Here is a 21,810-nt window from a genome sequence, read left to right as displayed (position 1 = left end):
GCACTGTTTAAAAAAACTATATGAATCATCTTCTAGTCAAATACACGATGGAACTATAAAATAACAAAGTGAAAGAGTGCTCCTTGGTATGATAGCTGCAGGAGACCAAGGCATGGAGAAGATGAGACAGGGAAATGGAAGAATGGAAGGAGGGATCCCAGGGAAGAAATGGGGAGATGCTAACACACACCCGGAACTGCAACAAATGAGAGAAACAATTTGTGCGTGAACTATTGATTGGGGAAAATGACTTGCTATGTAAATTTTTACCTGAAGCACAATAAAATGTTGAAAAAGCAAGAATGACATTAGAGAAAATTTAAGACCTTGAGAGCCAGAGATCAGACTTTGATTGTTGGAATTTTTCAAGCAATAGAGCTGAAAACTGAACTAATTAAGTGATTTATCCGGAAATATCAATATGAAAATAAACTTTCAACCAAAACCCAGACTACTCATCAAGGGAAAGTAAGATGCTGGGGAAAGTTCTTCTTTACTGTAAACTGTCCACAACTCATGAAATCATGGATAAGTAAAAGGTCACATAATTTTTCAAGTACTATATATACTTGTGTATAGGCTGAGTTTTTCAGCACATTTTTAATGCAGTTTTTGTGGTAAAATTAGGTGCCGCAGTTGGTATTCAGGTCGGCTTATATTCGAATATATATGGTATATGAAACCTCACCCTTCCATTGTTTCTGTCTCTGTTTCAGTGGTCCTGGGAAATAAAGTATATATGTTATGTTAAGCATCAGTTTAAAAATACCCATATTCAAACTTTCCACTGTATAATTATTTATCATGGAAAAACAATACATTGCTTTCATAAGTGTATGCCTTTCAGAAAGCAATAAGAAGGAAGAGGAGACAGATGTGACTGACTCACATAGTTGTGTTAAAAACCTGGAGAAATTATTGGAGGAAGAGTGTGTGAGAGTTTTAGGGCCTGACAAACTTCTAAATCCATTGATCATATGTTAGGCCAGAGGTTTCTCTCCTGGCCCATATTTCAGGGGCAGAGAAATCCAACATGATCAGGTTGCTGACTTTCAAGATGGATGAATGTAAAATAAACATGTATGATGACAGTTTGCTGACTAGCAAACAAGAATGACTAACAAATTAAAGGATAGGTAGGCGACATTGCCAACAACCAGCTGAAGTTCAAAGAATAGGACGACAGATGATGAGGAATCAGATTCAGTAAAAAGCAGAAAAGCTTTGCCAGAAAATCACATATATTGGGATTAGGCCATACACACTGAGAAAGTGTCCTTTTGACTGAAGATTGGCTGATTGGCTGCTCACAGCAGATCTCATCATGGAACTGATTACATTATATTATCTCTCATCACAGGAAATGACTGCATCATAATAACTATCAAAGCACTGAATCGATACACAGCCTTAACCATCAGAGACAGTGATCCTATGGACAGAGTCACACTATTCCATAGGATTTCCAAATAAAAAAAATTCCATCATCACTCTCTCTATCCCAAATTACAGCAAGTACAGTATTGTGTCTCTGGGGAAGTATAAAGACACTGTAACTTAAAAGAAAATAATATATGCAATCGAACACCCAGACTATATACACCAGTGATCAATATGCTATATTTTAAATTTATAAATCTTTCTCAAAAGACATGATGGAGAGGGGAAGTTCTTCCTAGATTAACAGCATTAGTGGACATACCAAAGAATGTTTTATAAAACTAAACATTTAAGGAAGTATTGAGCTAATTCAGTGGGAGCTAAAAGTGATCATTTGGTTTGGAAATAAATGTGGCTTGAAAGTAGCATTTAAAGCAGTGTAAATTTTAATATTAAGACAATAAATATTACAAAAGAAATGAAAAATGATTTTTCCACTTTTATTATGTATTTATGCTTAATGTATATTAATTGGGAGTTAATACATAGATCATATCATTCGATAGTTCAACCACATCAAGCAGAATGTTTACTTTCTAGTTTAAGAAAATAATGCTGAAAGTTATATGCACAGGAAATCCAGAACAGATAAACAATAAGGCAGAGCAGGAGCAATAAGGCAGCAGTGATGCTAAGAGGGTAAGGGTGGTGGGGAGCAAGGGGGAACAATGATCATCGTATGGCCCCATCCCAGGGAAATGGACAGCAGAAAAGTGTGTGAAATGCAACAGAAGTTGTGTAAAACAGGAAAATAAAAGAAGAATTTATAAATAATCAAGGGGACCTGGGGAAGGGAGGTTAGGGGACAAAGGGGGGTGATGAAGAGCTGATGCCAGGGGTTCAAGTAGAACGAAAAAGCTTTTGAAAAAGATGATGACAACACATGTACAGATGTATTTGACAAAATGGATATATGTATGGATTGTGATAAGAGCTACAAGAGCCCCAATAAAATAAAGTTTTTAAGAAAAAGAGTGACTGAAGGGAAGGTAATGAAAGACAAAAGTAAAACAGGCCATCAAAGTACCGACAATCTTAAAAAAACGGTGGTAATGTACACATTATACACTTACAGATGTGCAAAAGAAGGAATGTGATAGTACGGGAAATATTAAATGAGATAAACAATTTATAAGAAACAGTACATACAACGATATAATAATAAAAGTAGAAGAGAGTAAGCAAGAGGTAAGTGCATAGACTTTGGGGGTGTTTAAGGAAATGAAGAACTCGATAGCTACTGAGAGAGTATTGGAATCTCAGTAGAAGATATCAAGAAAATCTGGAGGAATCTTAGGCTTCTTAGTCCAATGTTCAATTATTTTTTTAATAAAAGTATTATTGAGTCTGAAACTATTTTATTAAACAAATATTTTAGGCTAGCCACTTTACTCAACAGGGATGTCTAATGATCAGAAAAAACAAATTCAGGTGTCAATTGATTTATAATCTGGTGGAAGAGTGAGGGGAAAAGAAACTAGGAAGCATATAAATCTTCTATTATGAAATGAAAAATATTGAGAAGCGGAAAAAGATCTACCAAAGAATAAGAGAAAAAAATGCTTAAATAAATGACTGAAAGGTATTCAAACAGGATTGTTATTTAAAGGGAAACACTTGAAACTTCAGATAGACCCACAGGAAAAACTGGGAGCAAATCATTCCAGAGATTGGGAACACCATGCACTATAGTCCTGATAATGGAAAATTCTTGTTGTGTACAATGAACATGCTCCAAATACATCAAGAAATGCCCATAAGTATTCATACAGCACAGATCCCTGGTGTCTGTGCAAGCAGGGTTAGTCTGGGAGTCAAGCCAACCAACTGCTTCATGGGAGAAAGATGGGGCTGTGTGTCCCAGTAAAGATTCACAACCTCACAAACCCTTACAGGGTCATTATGAGTTAGAAATAAGACAAGAATCTGCACTTGCCACTGTTCTTGAACATCATACTGGAGTTTCTAGCCAGGGAGGTTAGGCAAAAAATGACATAAAAGATTATATATATATATATATGAAAGGGAGGAGAAAAATTATTTTCCTTTGCAAATATCATGATATTGTATAGCAAAAAATCATAAGAAAATTGCCAAAATGTACAAAATAGGCAAGTCCATAGAAATAGACTGTAGAGCAATTATTGCCAATGTCCCATTGGAAGGAAGATGCAAAATCACTATTAATAGGCACAAGATATCTTATGTCTTTATGAAGTTGTCCTAAATTTGTTAGTCTTTCTGGCTTTACACCTACAGATATACTAAAATCCATGGATCTGTACATTGCAAAAGAGTGGACTTCAATGCTATGAGAATTATAGCTCAATAAAATAACACATATGGTCATGCCTAGCAAGATAAATAGCCGAGATTCAGATCTGTATCTTTTGGAGTTAAAAATCATTTTATTTTTGTAAATGGAAATGTTCTGATGAAGGTATTTATTACTGAGAGTCATTGCCTTAGGTTTAAATAGTTCAGAGATCTCTACACAGCCACAAACAAAAGATCTGGGAAGAAGGATTCAAAACGACATCAAGCTGCCATCAACTGCCTGCCATCAGCTGGCTCTCTCCATCCCTAATTGCTCATCGAGAAGAGAAGAAATTAGATTATGAATCTGATTTTTAATGAAATAATATCATTCAAGACACAACACTCAGTTTCTGGATTTATTATAACCAATACAGAATACAGAATATTGTTCCCATGACTTCTCTTTAACAGTGCAGGTTTTCAGGTTTTCAGATACATTTACTTACTACTTTTTTTGCTTTTTTTAATAGACACATGCTACTTAATTTTACTTCCGTAATTCATCTGTTTAATAGACACCCTGAAGACCTAGTATATGCCATGTTATCAGGAGAAATCAGCCCCCGAGGAAGAATATCCTGCTTGGCAAAACGGAGGGGTAGCAAGAAAGAGAAAGACCTCAATGAGGTGGTTGACAGTGGCTGCACCAATGGGCTCAAACATAAGAACAATTGTGTGGAGGGTGCAGGACTGCGAGGCCTTTCTTCACTTGTACTTAATGTCACTATGAGTCAGAACTGATGCCATGGCCCCTGACAACAATATATGCTAGAAATTAGAGCATTGGGGAAAATGATCTCACTTTATTTCTTTTTCTGAAATGTATCTCTACATGATGGTTACCACTTAAGACACTTGTAAGGTTTTATTAATTGTTGGCAATAGAATTGTCTGAATATAATTTGGAAAAATATTACAACACACACAAATAGAACAACTGAAGAGAGATGTTATTGTTATTTGGGGAATGATTTTAACTTCAAACCAGTAAAATTATCATAAATATACACAATGCAACCAAATTAAAATCAATCAAAAAACATTTATTTCATTCCATGTAGTGCTTAAATCTGGCACCTTTCACCCTTTTCGTTGATTAATTATTCAGGATGGAAGCCATACTCTCTAGGTTTCTTCATTATTCAATCATCATTCAGCTTCATTTATTTCTAAGGTTCATTGGAATTAATGATGCACTCCATTTAGCACAACAAAATAATTCCAATTCTCCATAAATTTAAAGTCTGTTCTCTTGGGAATTAGCACCCGTCTGGTAACTAGACAGCCTTGAAATATGCTGGATTTTGTTTCATGACAGGAAGGCTGGAAAGGAAGGTCATGATAGGACTTTTGACAACTTATTAGATAAATACACTTTCTAGATAGTTTAATCTCATCATTAGATTTCAGAGTGCTTTAAGAAAAGTCTTTAAATATGTATGTCAGTTTCCAATTATCTATGCTAATGGGGGATCACTGGTGATTATAATGCAAAATAGATGAAAATAGACACACATCTGTCTTAGAGGACACTTGTGTCATCCGCTTAGCAAATAACTAAAATTTAAATTATAAAAGAATGAGTTCCACTTAGAAAAATCTTTCTTGTAAGTTTTTTGTCTGCCATTGCAGTCTGTTGCTCTATTACACTTCTTCCCCGATTGCAGAGTGCATCAATTGGTAAACATTCCCCTCTTTAAGATTAAAATAAACATGCTAACACCAGTAAAAAGAGTATAGCTACCCCTCAGGACATTCTATGCAAATAGATCATGCCTTCTTTCGGGGGTGTAAAACAGCCCTGGTGGTTAAGTGGTAACAATTGAGCTACTAACTGAAAGATCAGCAGTTCAAAACCACCTGCAGTTCATGGGGTGAAAGATAAGACTTTCCAGTAAAGAATTAACTCACAGGAGCCTCTCTGCCTGAACTCGAGGCCCCAATGAGTTGAAATTGGCTTAATAGGCAGGAGTTTGTGTGTTGTTTTGTTTGGATTCTCTTGGTGAAGAGCAGAGAACTTGGGACATGTTTTGCTATAAGAGTTCATTCATTAAATTTAGTGGCCAAAATATGAGGAATAAAGACTTCCAGAGAATCAAGTCAATTCCAACTTCTAGCAAGGCTTCTGAGGCTGTAAATCTTTCCAGAACTCCTCTTTCTCCTGAAGAGAGGCTGGTGGATTTGATCCCCAAACCTTGTAGTCAGTAAAAAAGCACCACCAAGGCTCCTCAATTGTTGTTGTTGGTAGGTACCCTTGAGTAGGTTCCAGCTATCATACCTCTCTGTACAATAGCAGAAAGCACCTCCCATTCTGCTCCATTCTCACAATCGTTCTTATCTTTGAGTCCATTGTTGCAGCGTACTGTCCATTCATCTCCTTGCGGAATTTCCTCTTTTTCGCTGTACCTCCACTATACCAAGCACAATGTCCTTCTCCAGGTACTGGTCTCCCCGTATAAAAAAAACTCAAAACTCATTTAAAAAAAACCCTCAAAACTCACTGCCATTGAGTCAACGCTGACTCATAGTGACCCCTGTGGATTTCTGAGAGTTTAACAATCTTCATCAATAAGTACTTCTTGTCCTCTTCACTTGAAGCTGGCAAGGTTGGATCTTCTTTTAAACAAGCCTTCCTTCAATTCTGATCCAGCACTAGTCCTCATATAGTCTAACTTCTCATAGTTTGCTCAGCATCCAGACTGATACAACCCTGAAGCACACCTTTCCTGATTGTAAATCACTAAGTATTACCTTGTTCTTTTTAAATGATTGTCTCTTGGTCTGTGTCCAGGTTTCACTTGAGCACAATGAAGTGTTCTGGAATTTCCACTCCTCTAAAGGCTATCAATAGTTTGTTAAGATCCACACAGTTGAACTCCTTTGCACAATTAATAAAACAGAAGTAAATGCACATTTCTGGTATTCTCTGCTTTGAGCCAAGATTCATCTGACATCAGCAATGATGTCACGATATGTAGGTGTCTTATAAGAACCAACTCTGTGGGAGTGGATTTCTAAAATTTCTAAAATTTTAGTATTCTGCATATTCTAATAGATAATGATATACGGGGGATACCTATGATGGGTACATGGATGGTTGTTTTATTTTAGTTATTTTTTAAATAAATTAAAACCTATCACAATGCCCTGTTACCCTGCTACCCATGTCTTTTTAATTTTTTTTCTTTTCCCTTCCTTTTTAGATGGCTGCCATATGTGTCACAGGATTGGGTCTGGCCCTGCCAAAGTACATGGACCCCACCCCAGGAATGATTGTATACAATAGCTTTTCCCCTGTGTCCCTTTTGGAGTTTTCCTCTGATAACTGCCTTTGCTGTTTCCCAAAGGTTTTGGTTTGTTGTATTCTCATTTTCATTGGTTTCTAGAAACTTCCTAATTCCATCTCTGATCTGGGCCAGTACCCACCCCTATTAATCCTCCAATTGTTTTCCCATGTTTTCTTAATTGCCCTTGTGTTGATTTCTAGCCTTATGGCATAGTGGTTGGAGAGAGAAGACTGTATGAACTCAAAGCTCTTGAATTTAAACAGATTTGATTTGTGTCCCAGAATGTGGTGTATTGTTGAGTATGTGCCTTGTGCACTCAAAAATAATGTGAATTCTTTGCTTTGATTGGAGAGCTCTGAAAATATCTAAGTCAAGCCATCCAATTGTGCTGTTTAGATCTGTAGCCTCCTTGTTAAGCTTATTTCCCTGTGATTTATCTTTCTCAAACAGAGGTGTATTAAAGCACCCACTATAATTGTTGAGCCTGTAATTCCTTTTTTCATCTTTTGGTGTGTTTGATAGAGGAGTTTTGTTGGTCTTCTGTTGGGTGTGTGTATATTTATTATGCTCACTGGTTCTTGATCTACTTTCCCCTGAGCATGATATAGTGCTCCTCCTTATCTCTTATTATGGTTTTCACCTTGAAATCAATTTGTCTGAGATTAAGATTGCAGTTCCTGCTTTTTATTGAATTGCCATTTGCTTGGTATATTTTCATCCAGCCTTTGATCCTCAGCCTATTTTTGTCAGTAATCTTGAGATGTGTCTCCTATAGGCAGCAGATTGACTGATTGTGTTTTCTAAGTCAATCTTCAAGCCTCTGCCTTTTAATGTCTGGATTCAGTCCATTGATATTCAGGGTCGTTACCTTCATCTGTGGACTCTTGGTGTCATCTTTTGCCTTTTGTGTTGGGTGTTTTCCTACCTCACTTTCTATTCAGTGTGATGTGTGTGTGTGTGTGTGTGTGTGTGTGTGTGTGTGTGTGTGTTTTGCCTTGCAGCTCTCATGATTTTTTTCCCTATTCCTCAAAATTGGAAAGTATAACTGTTATATACCTCAGTGATGTCTTCTTGGGATTAAGTCTAGCTGGTGTTCTTTAGGCCTCCTGAATGATTGCCTGGTTTTTATTCATTAAACTGGGGAAGTTTTCTTCAAGGTATCCCCTTATTATTTTTGCCGTTGACTTATTCATTGTGTCTTGTTCAGATAGACAAATTATTCTAATGTTGTTCCTCTTCACAGCATCAGACAAAGATCTCAGGTTTTCTTCAGCTTCTCTGATTATCTATTTGACTGCCTTTGTTGCCGTCTGCCTGGTTATTCTCTAGGTCAGTGGTGCAATTATCTGCCTCCTCAAGCCTGTTGGCAAAATCTGTTAATTTGTTACTGGATTTTGCTATTACATCCCTTAGGTCTTGTATTTCCCTTTGGTATGTGGCCTTTATCTCCTCTATCATTTCATCCCTTTTCTGTATTGTTTCCCTCAAATCCTGAATGACTCCAAGCAGAATTATGAAGATTTCTTTCTGTGGTAGATCAATGCCTGCTTCTTCTATGTATGTCATTAGGTTCAGGACTTCTTCCAACATTACCTTTTGTTTCTCCTGTTTATTTTTTCATTGAGGTTGTTTGGGCCGATTGCTGCTTGTGTTGTGTTGTTTTAGAGAAGCCGAGCTCCATTCTAAAGAAAGTCAAAGAGCCCTGGGCTCTCTCTTTGGGAGACTCCTAAGAATGCTTCTTCAAACTGCCTGTAGCTAATTGCACTGTGGGGTTGGGCTACCGCTTTAGCCTCCTGTGGTTTGACTCTTTCCATAGCCAACCAGTTTTCTGTTATTTAGAAGGCTAGTTGGGTGGTCCTCTCAGGGGACACTGGCTGGGTGGTTGTGGACCTGGGAGGATGGTGTTACACTGGATGATCTCACAGGAAGCCATGATGGTATGGCCCATGGTGGCTTGGGACCTGGCCCTAAGAGGGTGTTTGGAGGTGCCTGCTGCAAATGGAGTGCTTCGGAGGGCAAGTGAGTGTGCCCACTTTAGTGTAGAGCACCACAGAGTTTTGGGTAGAATTGTGCTAGTTAACAAGATTGCCATGTAGGTTGGGCAGAGGTTCCTGCAGCAATGTAGATCACTGGGGAGTGTTCTCAGAGTTGCCTTGGGCCATGTGAGGAACTGTGGCAGGAGGGAGGAAGTTCCCTCAGTCATGTGGGACCATGGAGAATGGGAAGGGCTCCCCTAGCCACATGGAACACACTGCAAAGTGGGGAGAGGTTCCCCCAACCAAATAGAACACCACAAAGGGCAGGCAGGACTTCACTCAGGTGCTTAGAGGGCCTTAGAGGATAGGCTTGAGTTCTCTTGCCATGGAAGATGAGCTGAATTTCCTCAGCTGCAGTTACTCCACAGAGGGTGGGGCTCCCCAAGCTGGGTGTAAGGTAGGAGTAGTTGCCCTAGGCAAAGGGAAGTGGCCTGGAGGTTGGCAGTGGTGTGTTAGGAAAGAGAGGGGAAAAAATCCAACCCTGCTAAGACTGTGGGGAGAAAGAGAGAAGAGATAGAAACAAAAGTAACAATAGAGCTGAACCCCATTGCCTGACCGTGGGGTTAGAGGGGTTTAAAACCTGCCCCAAGGTGGTGACAAGCTGTGACTATTTTAAGATAAAGCCCTTGGGCCTGACTCTGGCCATGACTGTGACAGGGCTAAGTTTAAGCCTTAGAGGGCTTCCACAGTGGTAAGCCAAAAGCCCACAGCTCCTCAAAACCTAGTGGATCTGTTCTTACTTATCTTTATGATTCTTCTCCTGTGACCCGACAGTATAAAATTTTCCTTTCAGTGACTCTCCTGCACTGATTTCTGGAGAGTCCCTCTGATGTGTGTTACTCAGTTGCCATCTTGCCATCAATCTCTACCAGGTTTTTGATGGGTGGAAGATGTATCAGTCTGCTTTCATAAATATTATAGCCTGAGAAAATCAATAGAAGCAGTTCTACATTGGTCTATAGGGTCACTACGAGTTGAACTCTACTTTATGGCCATGGGCTTGATTTCAGTTTTATATGCCAAGCCTCAAATAACATAAGGTGCACATGACCCAAGCTAAGCATTTCCAATGGCTTCATATGCATGAAAGCTGGATTACCTGTAAGGAAGAATGAAAAAAAATCTGTGCCTTTGAATTATGGTGCTGATGAAAACTATTGTCAGAAAACAAATACCATACATATTCGAGTATAGCCCACCAGGATATCAGCTGAGGGACCTAATTTTACCACAAAAACTGCATTGAAAATGTGCTGAAACACTTGGCGTATACACGAGTATATATGGTATGTCTCGGAAGATGTAGAGCTACAACGTTCTTTAGAAGAGATAATTATGAGATTTTATTTCACGTATTTTGGCATGCTATCAGGAGTGACCAGTTCCTTGGAAATGACTTCAAGCTTGGTATAGTAGAGGGTCAGTAAAAAAGAGGTAGACCCTTAAAGAGACTGATTCACATAGTGACTGTGCCACGGCATCAAGCATAGCAATGCTTGTGAGGATGGCCAGCACTAGGCAGGTTTTCATTCTGCTGTACTTAAAGCTGCTGTGAGTCAGAAATAACTCAAAGGCACCTAACGCTAACAGTAAGATTGAGCTTAAGTTCTTACTGAGATGGAGCCCGATGAATTGGACAAAACATATTAGCTAAGTCTTAATGGGTGAAATGATACGTGTACAAGTGGCACTTCTGGTTTCCCTAAGAACAAAGCTTGAGATAAGAAATTGGTACAGGTATTTTATTTGGAAAGTAATGTTAGGAAAGAATATTAGAATATAGAAATATAAAAAGTCCATAAAGGATTGTTTATTAAATTTGCTACCATTAACAAGGAAGATTTAACTCCACAGATATGTCTGTGAACAGACAGGTTATCAGAGTTGCCCATTCAAAGAACAAGTAATAAGGCCATGTATGTCCTGCCTTCATTTCCGACCATTTGAAGAGCAGCCAAGAGATGTCTATAACAGGGTAAAGGTTGACATGTCATCATGTCATGATAGGTGGGTTAAGGAGATTGACAAGCATTACACCAAGAGCATCTGCCACAGAGTTTGAGGCTCATTTCATTCACCAGAGTGCTATCGTGAAAGTGAGCTCTCTCCGCCTGTTAGTTGTGTTCATTAGTTACTGGAGGATTACAAACTCAAGTCAGGGGATGACTCACTGAGCTACCAGGCCAAGGTCGTTACGACCTGATTCAAGCAAGTGGATCAGTGACAGTGAATTTCTAATTAGAGTTCAATAAAGAGTAAGAAAACCTGGAAAAAAGATAGTTGTCTTCATTAGAAATAGAGGACAATCAAAAGAAGTATTTTTGTATTGTATGTTTGAAAACTTCTCAAGCTGTTGGAAATACATCTGTAGATATGGGATAATGAAATAGAGGGTGCACTGTTAAAAATGATTACCACCCCCCAAGTAAAATAATTTAAACTGCCCACATTGAGGTATTGCAAGTGAAGATTTTGAGGTCTAAAGATTTATCATGTAATCTTGTAAGAAAAGATGATTCAGGCTCATATTAAATGTGTTTAAATAAGACAATCACTATTTTTGCTTAATTTTTGGTGGTCTTGATTGAGAATATGGGATACCAACTTCCCATAAACTACCTTTTTGGGCCAAGCTACCAATGAATAGAGCAATAGCCCTGAATACATATGTTTATTTATAAACACTAGAAAGATGAATATTCAAATTGTACTAATTAATAACTACTAATATTTATTAAACTCAAATGAATTATTCTCTTAATATATTCAAATTCATGCTATCTTTTGCTATTTAATGAAATACACAAATATATTTTAAAAAGTTAATGAGGCAATACATGGTAAGTATACTTTATCTCCATAATAAGGAAGCCATTAATGGTATTTTAAAAATTAACTTTATTATTAAATCAAATGCCAAGAAAAGTTGGTGTAATGTAACCATAATTTCGTTAAGTATTTTTGTAGTTTTTTCATTATCTTTTACTTTAGGACCATTTCACATTTTATGTAATCAAAGTCACAGACACAATATGCTGTCAGATTTATTTTAAACCAAAACAAGGATCTATGGAATTGTATCTTGTACAGTCTGACACCAGACCAAGCAAATTATAAGTATTAGAATCCACCTTTTGACAGGATTTACAAATAGCCCTAAAGTCCCATACTATATTCACGTTTTTTAATGAACTTATGTTCTACGTATGTGTCGAAGAGGTGATATGGATAAGAAAAAAGAGCTAGACTGGTAGGAAAATAGTTAAGCTGAATTTGAAGATTATGTGGTAAGGAAGAAAAAATTCAATATGAAAAGACATCTGATCCCTCAGAGTCTGTTAATATTTTAAGTGAAATTTTGACATTACTTTATGGTTTTACCTATCCCATTTATGCTGACACAAATGATTAAGCAATGGCATTAATACATGAAGAAAAGCCCAAAAGGTTTACATAAAACAGACATTGCTGGTAAATTGTCAAACTTGCATATTTAATATAATAATGATTGTCTCAGACCTCAATATTTTATTTTTATTTTAAAACAAACTCTTATTTATGACAGTGCAACTATCTAGCAGTACATTTTTAAAGAGTCAACAGAGATAAATGCAAAACTTGTGCTGATAAAATGCCATAGCTAACTAGATATATTATATGATCATAAAATTTACTTCTGCTTATAAACACCCATACGCAATAACAGAAAATTTTATTTGAATAACTCTACTATAAATATTTTTCTATAATGTTATATGACACTACCTTAAAGTTATGTTAGATAAAGAGCAACATATTTTGTTCTTGGGTTTAATTTAATATGGCAAGATTAACTAATAATGTTATAAAACCTTATTAATTTACATATTACCTTAGGTTTTCTAATGCATTATTTCAATCATTAACAGTTACTTTTTTACTTTATTCCATTGTAATAATGTCTATTGTAAGTATTTTATTTTCTACCAAGCAAAGTTGCCTTAAAAACAATTTACACATGTAAGAATAACACATAGAATAAGAACAGGAAGATATGACATGGCAAGGTCTAGTGAAGACAATTGGGGAAATGATATCATACATAAAATATCATGAAGTAAACCAGGATCTTAGAATATTTGTTAGCTTAACAAATGCCAGTTTGAACCAATTGTTCCCCATTCAATTTTGATTCATCATGATCTCTTATGTTTTAAAGAAGAACTGTACTCTATAGGATTCTCAGTGACTGTGACCAATCAGAATTAGGTGGCCAAGTCTTTCTTCCAAGGTATTTCTGGCTGGATTTACACTGCTGTGTTAGGCTGGGCTGTCTAGAGAAACAAAATGAGTGAAATTCATGTATGTTTAAGAAATAACTTTATATCAAGAAATAATTTATATAAAGAAGGAATCACAACTATGTTCAACTCATGTTCTGGGGTCTGATAGGGCCCTCCTCAGGCTCACATAGCTGCAGACTGATGGCACAGAAAGGCGAAGCAGGAAGGCGGGCACAGGGTTGCATGGATCCAAGGTTGATGGAAACACAGCAAGGCATGGCTAGCTCTCTAGGTCAGCAGCCCCCATGAGACTGCCCCTTGAGGCAGACACAGAGTTCCAGTGAAGGGGAAGGCCAAGGGCAAGGGGAAAGAGAGAAAGGTTCTCAGTGTCCCTCTTATAAAAAGGCTACACCTACAAGGAGGCATCTTCAGTCTTGACATGATTGATAGGTTGGACTTCACCCCTACACTTTCACACAGAAGCAAGTTGACATAAAGTATAATGACCACAGTAGCCAAGCCTTAAGCCATACACAGGTAGTCCTTTAAAATTTACAGTAGAGGGAAAAGCAAACAAACTTTAAATTGTGCACTATGTTTCATATGAAATGTTGAAGACACCATATAATACCTAAAGAGCCCAATATTTCTGAGGTTCAAATATTAATAATACCTGAAGTATTTTGATGTTTAGACTGTCAGCCCTCCTTTTCTTCTATAGATAAGTCTTTTGATATTAGGCTACTTCAATAAGCCAAGACTGATCACCTCATATACTGTAATTCAGAATATAGTTTGAGCAGGAAGTAGGTTACATAGCATTATGTGTGGTGAAGATTTATGGAAAGTAGATCTCAAATCATTGTGCATGGTACCTATGTATTATTTACAAGGTTATCAAAAGCTCCGAATGAACAGATATTTTTCAGGGCATTCAACACTCTCCCTTCAGCACTTCTCTTTTGAGTAAAACTCGAGGTGCCCTCAACTAGGTTGTACCTAACATTAAAAGCAGAGTTCTGGTGCTTAATTTTTATCTCAAGTAGTCATGTGCAATCACCAGCTCCTGATTGGCATGCGATCGTTGCTGGCCCGGGCTTCCAGGCTACTTCGTCTATCCTTGAACTATTTAGGCTCATGTTTTCTTCTGACTTCCCAAAACAAAAGTGAAATACAGGAAGCTAAACAAAAAAGGACAAAAATACACGAAAAAGCAATGCAAATACAGGTATGCCACGTCCATTCAAAATGGCCGGGGCATATCAAGGTCATATGTGTTATCCATGATTTTTATTCTGGTTTCTTCAGCAGCCTTCAGAAGCAGGAAGATGCAACTATTATGTACAACTTCTCTTGGGAAGAGAATTAGTAAGAAGAGACCTTAGATATTATAAAATGAAGATTAGATTAAAAACCAGGAAAACAAACCCTATGCCATCTAGATGATTCTGAATAGTAGTAACTCTATAAAAAAATGTCCAGACATTACAGGAACAGACAGCCTCATCTTTCTCCCACAAAAATTGCTGATGAGTTTGAAATGCATGTTCAAGTTGGACATTGAATGAGGAAGACCAAAGAAGAATCAATGTATTTGAACTATGGTGCTGAGGAAGATACTGGAAGTACCTTGGCCTGCCAAAAAACAAACAGACCTGTCTTGGAAGAAGTATAAGCCAGAATGCTCTTTAGAGGCGAGAATGGAGAGACTTTCTCTCACTTACTTTGGATGTATCAACAGGAGAGATTTGTCCCTGGAGAAGAGAATCATGCTTGGTAAAGTGGAGGGTAGCAATAAATAAATAGATAGATAGATAGATAGATAGATAGATAGATAGATAGATGGATTGATGGATGGATGGATGGATGGATGGATGGATGGATGGATAGATAGATAGATAGATAGATAGATAGATAGATAGATGATAGATAAATAGAAGAGGAAGACTCCACCAGATGGAATTGTGAACTGAGCCCTTTCTTCTGTTATGCATAGGGTCCCTGTGAGCTGGAACAGACACAATGGCACCTAACAAAAACAAAGATATCTATCAATGTGAGGTGGGCAAAAGCTCCAGGAGCATGTGCCTGGGGACCTGTTCTTCTTCCTCTGAGGCATCTGATGGAAACATCCTCCTGTGCATACAATTCTTGTCCATCAAGCCTTGATTTTCATTGTTCTATTTCTTCGCACTAATTCTCAGCATATACTATTTCCTTGATTTCTTTCTCTGCCAACAATTGCATTTTGAGACTGGGTACTATATTTTTAAATGGGTTTACTGGGTCTAAACTTCCTTTCTGCATAACTGGTCTTTTTCACTCTTAAATTTGAAATGTAGAAATATTGGCAGTCCTTCTCTGTCTCCATTATAGCCGATCAGTCATATAATCTCTGTACTTGTCATGGCAGTGCGCAGATGAAATAAAACCCAGTACATTTGTTTTGGGGGATCCCTTCAGCTACCAACCAAGAGCTTGCTGGTTTGAACCTACCATTCATCCTGTGGGAGAAAGATATGGCTGTCTGCTCCCATAAAGATGGTGGCCCTGGAAACCAGAAAATAGAAAGCTGTATTGTAGGGCATGACTATGAATGGAAATCGATTCCATAAGAACGTGTGTGTTGTTCTAGGGACCCCTTGGTTTCACAAACTACTGACTAATAACTGAAAGGCTGACCATTTGAACTACCCAGTGGTGCCTCAGAAAAAAGGCCTGGCAACCTGCTTTAGGAAAATTACAGCTATTGAAAACCTCAGAGCACAGCCCTCTCTTGAAGCATCTGGGATTGCAAGAGTTGAATTCCACTCAACAGGAAATGCTTTGCTGCTTTCATTTTATATTTGTTTTACATATCAATGAGATTAATTGTTCTCTCTTCCTTGGATGAATATTCAAAACCTTTTTGAATGAATTAAAAATACAGCCACTAACTATATATTTGAAATAAATTGCATTCATTTTCTGCTTTCTGCACTCTCTGTTCTTCGCTGATTTTCTTCAGAATTGTCGAATACTTCAGTGCTACGAAAAGGAAAGTTATTTTTGAATCTATCATCACTCATGCACTTTTTAAGATGAAAACGTTTTGTATGGAACCAGTTGCAGGAGCTTTGTAGGTCTGGTTTTTGATCTGATAATATCTTTGCCCTAGCTCATTAGTATTTACTTCCAGGTTTGATAAAGTCCATCTGAGCGTGATCTACAAATTTAATCTCAAAATAATTTTTTTAATTTCATATCCATTTCAAAGCCTGCCTGCTCATTGTATTGTAGCTCTGATCGATACTGCACGACAACATTTTGTTCTGTTACCCATAGATTCCTGTAAGATCCTACTCCATAGTGGCTCACAACAAAAGATAAGACTGATGAGATCATTCCCTACATTTAAAATCCCATGCTTTACTTAGATAATCTCTCAATAGTAACTTGGTTTTTTTGTACTTCCTACTTCTTACCAGCTTCTTCAATGAGCCTTTAAGTATTCTGAATCTGTGCTATTTTCAAAAATATAGCAAACACAAAAGCTAACCAACCCCAGTTCACAGAATTTCTCAAGAAAATGTTTCTTTTTTTTCTTTCTCCACATCAAAGCTGTGTTTTGTAGATTTTTTTCACAACTTGACACTAATTATAAAATTTTAAGGCAAATGAATCTGGATTAAAGCAACAGTTACTGAAAACTCATTACTCTTATGAAAGAATAATGTGTCTTTCAGAAATAATACTAGGGCATTCGATAATTGTGTCTCCAACACACAGTAAAGGCTTTGGGGTTGCTGGTTAGTAAAAGGGCTACTTAGTAAAGTCGGAATGCAAAAACAAATGAATAGAATTATCATAAAACATATGCAGATAAAAATGCATCACCTCTTTTTATAATGCCAGATAATTTAAAATTTGTAATGCCTACTTTGGAGGAGTTTTAAGTGCAAAGCACATATCTACACATTATTTAATTTGGGAAGGATGATAACTTTCTAAGAATCCCTGGTGGCATGGTGGTTCACAAGTTGGGATCGTGACTGCAGGGTCCGCAAGTCAAGTCCACCAGCCTGATGGTTGGAGAAAGATGCGATTTTCTCCTATCCTACAGGGGCACTTCTACTCCGTTCTCTAGGAGTTGGAATCACCTTGATGGTAGTGAGTGAGTAGTGTTTTTCTACTTATCATGTCTTTAAGTATTGACCAAAGAGAATACTCCTGGAAATATTTTCCTCTAATCTTTCTGAAAGATTATAAGGTGCTTATTTCATTGCCAGGAACCTATTTCTTTGATTGGATTCATTTTATTAAAAGGGGTTGATACCACAACAGAAGATAATCAAAGCCATGCCTTGGGTTTACTTCAGCTTCTATATCTCTGGGCCAAGTGTTTCTCCTATGCTTCCTACTCCCCTGAAATAATTACACCTGAGAAGGCCCAAAGGCCTCCCTTTGAGAGGAGCAATGATTCTCATGCTTCAGTGTACTTTCAGCATTCTCTGAAGGGTTGATTAAAACACAAAGTTCCTAGAATTCCATCCTGAGACAATGATTTAATTGTAGAGGATATGGGTACATTGTGCCTTAAATTTACATTTCAAACAAATTCTTTGCTGCTTAGGAGACCATACATGGAGAATGGCAATGCTAAGCTCTATCTCAGAGCTGGGCCTGTACATCACAATGCACCCAACATAGACACTGAGGAGAGGGGCGAGTTCTCCTAAATTAGTATGTAAAAGGCAATGTAGATATTGATGAACCACTATCCACAGACAAAGGCATAATAAGACAAAAGCTTCACCTTTAAGACTGGCAGAGATCTTTTTAATATATAAGTATAAAAATAGCAATGCCTCATTAATACAAGATCAGTTCAGACCTGCCTGCTCTCTGGGACTTGGTTGCTTACCCTTCCTCTCATCGAACGCTGCTTCAGAGATAGTTCATGCCATTACCTTAATCACAAAGCCACTGCGGCCACCACCGTCTCCTCAGAGTACCTGTGGCCCTCGCAGCCTCTTTGAGTTGCGTGCCAGGGTTTGATGTGGCTTCCTACAAACCTGTGGAACTCCCGTCATCAACATACACATAATTTTATCTCCCCTTGAGTTCATGTTTTGTATTGCAGTGTATGACATTAAAGTGGCTGTTAGAGACTTGCTAAAGGAAAATGTTTATCTAATGGAAGAAAATTTGTGCTTCAAAAATATATGTCATATTGTGAAAAATGCAGAGAAAGCATGAAGCCTGAGGTTCAGAGCTTATTGGGGGGGGAATGGTGAAATGTTAGAGGTTTATTATTCCAGTGGCACTGTCATGTGTTATGGTGAATCTATACTAGCAGATGAAGGGTAGTTGCTGAAATGAAATGAAGTTTTTAACCAATTTGATGATGTTATGGAAAAGTGAAATTGTTGATACACAGAGTCTGAAGAAACAACATTTACTTCAGTCAATAACCTGAATAAAAACAAACACCTCTGTTTATTTATTTATTTATACAGGTGGCGTTGGACACATGGAGAAATTGACAGAAATCATTGACTATGTACATGGTAATATGACATTTTTTAGTTTGCAAAATAGGCAAATTCTTTTTTTATCAAATAATGTACTAGCTGTACATTTTAATCGGCATGCCATAGCAAGTAATGACAACTAATAGAAAGCGAAAATTCATGTTTTAGCTTTAGCTGAACATTTAATTTGTGTTGCTTCTTTATAGTGGTCATCTCTATCTTAAATGGACGATGATAAGCCAGTAAGATGACCTGGCATAAAGGAACCTACCTTTGACAATAGGTTATTTGCCCTGCAAGTGTAGCACAACGTGATCTGACCTTTTATTCACCTTCTTTTCAGATGTAATGTCAGTATTTTATTTATTATCCATCAAAAACAAAAGGAGCTCTGGTACAATAGAGGGTTGCGACTAGTCAGAATTGACTCAATGGCCAGGAATTGGGTCTGGATTATAAGAAAGAAAAGCAAATCAGCAATATGAACTCATTTTTCTAAACAAAATTATGTGGAAATGAAGTTCTTCTGATGGAGATGCTCCTTAAGCAAGTATTGATAAATAAGCTAGAATGTAAATATTTATTATGTCATATCTAATATGCCAACAACCATTTTCTACACAGCCCAAGAAGTACAAAATATGTATGGAATTTAATATGAAGCTAGAAATCAATATCAGAAAATAAACTTGGGAACCATTCGTATAAGAAAATAAAGCTTTTTTGTTTTGTTTTTAATCGTTTTATTAGGGGCTCATACAACTCTTATCACAATCCATACATACATCAATTGTGTAGAGCACATTTGTACATTCATTGCCCTAGTCATTCTCAAGGTTTGTAAAGAACATGAAGAAAGTAATGACCAAATGTCTATGTCTCCTTTTCTTATCAAATCAAAACAGGTAAAATACATGAGGCTGAGAGTTGGCTGATCCCACCCAAGACTTGGTCCAGATAAATAGTCTGCCAGGAGGTTCAACACTCAAATGACTCAGGTTGAAGACAAATTAATGTAGGAGAAAAAAATTCAGTGGCAAAAAAATGCACATCTTATCACGGAAAATTCCCTGTTCTTCTATTTTCCTGCTATATTTAAGGAGCATTTTTTTACTTTCAACTTACTTAAAAATTGTTTCTTTTCACTGAAAATTTGAAATATTAAAAAATAGCTGATATTATCAATGGGATTTTCTTATACCCTGGGGTTGGTGGGAGAATAGCATTTTAATATGTACATCGCTATTCTCATTCCCTCTTATCAACAATATCATTAATTTGTATTTTAGTTTTACTGAAATAGTTTGAGCAAAATTCAAAACATCATGTAATTTCAAATATCAAATTGAAATTACTCATAAACAACCTTCATAACTATGCCATGAAAACATTTCTGATAGCTTAATTTCCCCATATTTTAGCAATATTGACTTCTTTTTTTTTTAACAGGTATTTGAGCAGATATTTTTCTTGTATAAAATAAGTTATGATAAGCCCTGTTTGTTGGCTTTTGTTAAAACTATATTTTGTAAGATGTCACTCTGTGTTAGGTTTTATGTATGATAGCATCTATCAAACTTGCTACTTGTCTACTGAAGTCCATGGATGATGCAAATGGTTAACATTCTTGATTGCCAACTGCAAGGTGGGAGGTAAAAGTTCAACTGGAGGCACTCTGAAAGAAAGGCCTGCTAATGTGCATCCCAAGAATGCTACCGAAAGCCCTATAAAGCACAGATCTACTGTGTTACACACATCCATTCATCATGAATTAGAATAAGCTCAGTAATAATTGACATTATTTATTTACTACTAATACTAACATTTGGAAGTGTAAATTTCCCACTTGAAACTATGCTTCAGGAGCTGGAAAGAGAAGTTAAAACATATTGGTATTTGAGTTCTAGTCAATTGATGTAGGAGTTTATTCTATACCAAACGTATTTAACCATGTCTCCATGGTCAGTGGATGGTTGCAGACAAGTTTCTCAGTAATACGTGTGTGCTGGTCTCTTTATGGTGCCTTTAGGGGGAACTTAAAAAACGTCTAATCAAAAGAGTGGCTTCAGAGAGGCGCTGCAGAATCAGGTAAACTCACAGCAGAGGGGTCAGTTCAAATAGTTTTGATGACTGCTTTGGGGGATTGCCAAGGGGTTATCTTCATAGATTTTCTCAAATGACATAGGACAAAAATAAGGAATATTTTTAAAAAATTTTAAGAACTTTAAGAAAGTTAAAAGCTGCATTGCAAAGAAAAGGTTAATAACATTGTACTGAGGGATTTTTTCCCCCCCATGACGTCAGTGCTCATTTGTCAGGAATGCTCTGGGTAATGTGATGGTGAGTGACTATGTCAGCCAGACAGTCCTGGTTCAGGTTAGCAGAGGGTCCCAACCTATCAATCAGATCAGAGCCTGATGACTTCTCTGAGGGGATGTAGCGTTTAGTATAAGACAGAGACCAAGTAGAGTGGAAGCCTCTTTCTTCCTTCCCCTTCTGCTAAAGCTGGATCTTGCAAATGGTTCTTCAACAGCTGAAGGCTTCCCCTCCCCTGGCAGGAGCCTTCAGCAGACCACCAGTGGTGGGCTCATTCAATGGACTTCCGGTTCATTTATCTCTGCATCTGTCAGCCTGTGCCCCTTGCTGCATTGGCTTTGTCATCTTGCTTCCTAATCATCAGTTTCCACAGGTCAGGAGAAGCCTGATTTGAACCAGACTGGACTTATCTACTGCTACTGCTGTCTAAGATGTTTTTCAACATAAATCTCTCTCTATGTAAATGCATACAAGTGCCATTGGTTTTGCTTCTCTGGATAACCCACCCTAACACACGGGCAGTTAAGTCTTGGGTGGCATCAACTGACCCGCAGCATTATATGCTTTGTCTGTGTCATTGGATTTAAGGAGGAAAGGAACCGTAGCCATTTAGTCAGGACTTTCTCCATCTTCTTTA

This window comes from Echinops telfairi, unplaced genomic scaffold (assembly GCF_000313985.2).
Source record: "Echinops telfairi isolate 266 unplaced genomic scaffold, ASM31398v2 ScPeMD7_1;HRSCAF=3_0, whole genome shotgun sequence".
Taxonomy (NCBI): domain Eukaryota; kingdom Metazoa; phylum Chordata; class Mammalia; order Afrosoricida; family Tenrecidae; genus Echinops; species Echinops telfairi.
Note: the sequence above shows the minus strand (reverse complement) of the source record.